This window comes from Cyprinus carpio, chromosome B15 (genome assembly GCF_018340385.1).
Source record: "Cyprinus carpio isolate SPL01 chromosome B15, ASM1834038v1, whole genome shotgun sequence".
Classification (NCBI taxonomy): domain Eukaryota; kingdom Metazoa; phylum Chordata; class Actinopteri; order Cypriniformes; family Cyprinidae; genus Cyprinus; species Cyprinus carpio.
Genome location: NC_056611.1, coordinates 8,758,445 through 8,763,187, shown reverse-complemented (window position 1 = coordinate 8,763,187; position 4,743 = coordinate 8,758,445). Strand labels below are relative to the sequence as shown.

The window sequence follows — 4,743 nt, the reverse complement described above, 5'->3', positions numbered from 1 at the left end:
GTGACCTAGGACCAAAATACATTGCTTCCAGAATCAGCTTCCAGAAGAGATCAGATGTGCTAAAACACTAGTCACATTTAAATCTAGACTCAAAACTCATCTGTTTAGCTGTGCATTTATTTAATGAGCACTGTGCGATGTCCGACCTGATTGCACTGTATTTTACGTATTCTTTGTATTTTATGTAAAATCATTTTCTATTTCTAACTGTTTTAAATTCAAGTCAATTTTTAAATCATTTCCAAAGTTTTAAAATTGCTTGTTTTAGTTTTGTTCTTCATGATTATTTTACTTTATTTTATGTAAAGCACTTTGAATTACCATTGTGTACGAAATCTGCTATAAAAATAAACTTGCCTTGCCTTACTACAGCAACCTCCCCCACCACACACACACACACACACACACACACGCAAAATTGTAGAGGGCCTCGCATGTCAACTTTGCACAGGGCCTCTCACCCTCCTTGCGACGGCTCTGCTGGGGCATATTTTAAACAAAAGGCGGTGGCCGCTGCAATATTTGCCCCGTCTCTTTTGATGTTTTCTGGACACTCTCTGTAAGAAATATTTGAATAAGAAAATGTATAAGTATAGGATATGATGCACTACAGTAATCACTGTATTTTATCATTAACTATTTCTTTGCCTTCCACAGAATACATTTAGACCACTTAAACTATTGACTGGGTTTTAATCAGTTTCTGAGAAAAAGCAAAAAAATCTACCATAGCTTTAAGAGCCATGAATGTAAAGTACATGCTATAAGTCATCAAAATATATTTCAGCTTGTGATGCAGTTCACAAACACTAAGCAGACAATCTAGCAAAAGAAAACCATGACAACAAAGACACATTGCAGTATTTTTGCAGAGTGTCTTAAGGTAAATTAACATTTAATGTCTAATACATATCTTTAAGAATGCAAAAACAATTGTTAGAGTTCTGAACAATAAAGAAAGGCTGACAACAGGAATGACCTGCCAATCAGCAAGAAGAATTATGAACGTTTGTGCGATTTCTGTGTGACAGATGAGTACCTACAATACGAGGTTACTGGTTTTCACTAAACCAACTAAAACAGAAACTGAACAACCCTGAGTGTCACAGTGATATGACGCTAATATTTGTATTATTTGTTAATTTTGTTTTACCTGTGACAACAGTGTACAGATTGATCTTGGTGAAGGCAAGCTTCCCCTTCCCCCACTTCATACTGAAACAGGCCATGTCCTCATTTGTCATCAACCTGTGGATACAAGAGTAATGCCCAAATAATTGATTATACATGACACATTATGAGGCAGGTATTATAGTTTGTGTTACGTGTTCATCATATCTAGTATAATGCAGATATCATACAGGTCCTCCAGTTGGTACTAGATTAAAAGTCATAGGCTCACCCAAACTGGCAGGTTTTTATCTTATTGCAGAACAACTGATATTGTGCCATTTCAAAATGTAAAACCAACACTATTTCAACAACTTGGCCTGTAAATATTAATTTCATTCATTTTCTCCTTGCTAGCAAAATTATAAGTGCAAAATTATAGGATAACAGAAGAGCACACAAGAAAACCAGAAGAATCAGATTAATGACCTTCAATCTATTAATATTTTAAATCTAATTAATGTAATATATTAAAACATAAGTGTTCTAGCGGCTCATTTATAAATGAACAAAAAACATAACGTTACCTTACAACAATATGGCTTCTTCAGACCATGGCAAGGAGATAAAAGCAAAAACAAAACAAATGTTATAACCTCATATAGTATAGCTCCACAACACCTGAAATCACACAATATTAATTACTATAATAGACCTCAGTGATAAACTTGAACCCCAAATATAAAACTAGAGCTTGTAGTAGAAAAGGCTGTTTTTGCTTAAATTAATAAAAAAAAGGAGCCTCTTTACATCCTGTGTAGAAATCTGACAGCTAAAGGAGATAGCCTAATTACTCCCAAATTAATTAAACAACTTGTACAGCAAAATATTAAGTTACTATAAACATCTGCATAACTAATTCGCATGACACAACTGAAGGAAAGAAAAGCATCGAATCGATGGAATTTCATGATGAAAAGCTTAACGTTAAATTATCCGAAACAATAATAATATAATAATTAAAAACATACGTCTTAAGTTTAAACTTTATTTGAACGGTTTTTCAGCGCTAGATGGCTTTAGTGACTCAGGCGTTATTTCAGGGATATAACAGTTAACGTTTCCATTTTCTAATTAATTATCTCTACCCATCGTCTTACAGCTAAAACACTTCGATGTATTTGATACGTATTACAAGTAATATCATTATATAGGGGGGCATAAACACTTACATTATACATGATCTAATTTCCAGATATACTCACCACAGTTCGAGCTGTAAGTGCACCTGCAGGCCGCCTGATAAATTGATGCCGATTCAAAAAAAGACCGCCAAGTAGTCGCAAAATGGCGCAATAGCGCGATGTCACCGCGTTGCATTATGTTTGGGCATGGGATTATGGGGGTTGGCAAAAGAATAAATAAATAATAATAATAATAATTCAAATAAAATAAACAATAATATACTTTAAATTAACTTGTATTATTCTGTACATTAGTGCTTATCCACAAAATCCATAGGCTACACAGAAAAAGTTGAAGCATATCTTTGATGGATGAGATCAACATTTAAATATGAAATGATTTGTAATTTTACATTTTTAACTAGAATGTACTTTAAATATAAAAAAAAATGCAAGTAAGAAGCAGCAATCAATCTGATCAATTATTTTATATATATAAAAAAGAATAATAATATAAAGAACAGACCAAATTATAGCAAAGGAATTAGAGTTATATTGCATAATTACAAGACTGTACAATAAACAGTAATGTTTGCATTGTGTCTGCATGCACTCACTTTACTTTCCAACACAAAGATCAAAATGTTTATGTTTCCAGCCCAGAATCCAGTAAGCAATACTGTTTTGATCATCCTAAATATGTCTTAACAGGTTTGAGAGTGTTTGAATTGCATTATATTGCAAAAAAAAAGATTGGATATCAATTTATATAAACTGCAATGGTTCATGAATGGGTCATGGGTCAAATTAAAGTCATGACACTTTTTCATAGTCCCTTTTGAATATTCTATTGACAATATAATATTGCACTTACATGTCAACTAACTCTCATTACAGTGTTAATAGCCTGTCTGCTTAATTTCTAACTCTTAATTCTGATGGTCTTGCAAAATATGTTTTACTGACTACAAGTAACTTTGCAAGTACATCAACTTATTCTAAAACTCTAATGAGAGCAGGTATGTACAGTCGTGGCCAAAAATATTGGCACCCTTGGTAAATATTATCAAAGAAGAGTGTAAAAATTCTTCTGCATTGTTAATCCTTTTGATCTTTTATTTAAAAAAAATTCACAAAAAATGAGTCCTTTCATTGGATAATAAGAATTGAAAATGTTTTTTCTCAAATGCTCTTTGGACACAATTATTGGCCCCCCTAGAAATTCTTATGAGTAAAATATCTCTGAAGTATATTCCCATTCAAATTCACAATTTTGAGCACTCCAGCTTGATTATAAACATGAAATTATCCAGACATGGCTACCTGTTTCACAGAAATATAAAGAGGAGGGAAAACAAAGCCCAAATTCCTTTAATCATTCATCAAAATGAGAAAAACCAAAGAATGTATTTCTGATGTGCAGCAAAAGATAATTGAGCTTCACGAATTAGTGAAATGGCTTTAAGAAAAGAGCTAGAGCAGTGAAAATTCCTATTTCCACCATCAGGGCAATAATTAAGAATTTCCAAGCACAAAAGTCAGGGCATGTCAAAACTTCTCCAGGCCCCCAAAAACCCCTAGACCTCAGAGGGTATATATATAATATATAATTATTACATATCCTTTAATAAACAACAATTTTGCACTGTTGTGTCCCATGCATCCTTCTACATCTTATTCATCAAATTAAATTTGATCTTATAGTACTGCAGAAATAAGTGCCGAAACACATAGATTTTTTTTTTTTTTAATGAAATTAGGACTGTGGTTAACACAAGCTCAAGATATTTTCAAATGTAATTCTATGACATAAAGTACATGTTAAAACACTTTAAAATAAAGGTCCTTATTGACATCTATGGTTCCATGAATAAGCTTTAACATCCATGCAGTTTTTTCATTGCACAGAAGATTTTTTATGGTGGAAAAGGCTTTTTTTTTTTTTTTTTTTATGTTCTTCACACTTTACACTTCTCAAGCTAAAAAAAAAAGGTTCTTTTAAGAAGGATGATTTTGGTTGATAGTTTATTTATTGTTGTTTTTGTTGTTGTTGTTTTTGGGTCTTGGTTATTATCTTTTACAGTTACTCAGTGACTAATCAGCAATGTAAAGAAGTGTGAGAAAGCCAATTTACTCCCACAAAGGTATGAGAACCAGACATCACAAAAAGGCATCTGGGTAATGGGTCAGTGGAAAAACAAAGCAACTGGTGTAACTTATTTAAAAAGTAATGCATTACGTGACTAGTTAAAGTAATCTAATTACGTAATGTCTTAGGTTATGTATGTAACCCTGGTTCCCTGAGAAGGGAACGAAACACTGCGTCCTCTAAAGGTAACTATGGCGAATGCCTTCAGCATGACCGGTGTCTGAAATATACATCTAGACACAACAATGAAACTGATTGGTGATATCCTATGACGTCATTACCAGCATGACCACAGTATAA

General features: G+C 32.9%; 1 long non-coding RNA gene across 1 annotated transcript; it reads right to left on the bottom strand.

Moving 5' to 3' along the window:
* Positions 1 to 325: 325 nt before the first annotated feature.
* On the bottom strand, positions 326 to 1,789 carry LOC109071675. The gene is made up of 3 exons (XR_006156535.1): positions 1,698 to 1,789; positions 1,154 to 1,248; positions 326 to 557 (listed from the first exon to the last, which is right to left on the bottom strand). It is a non-coding gene; the product is annotated as an uncharacterized LOC109071675 (long non-coding RNA).
* Between the last annotated feature and the right edge of the window lie 2,954 nt (positions 1,790 to 4,743).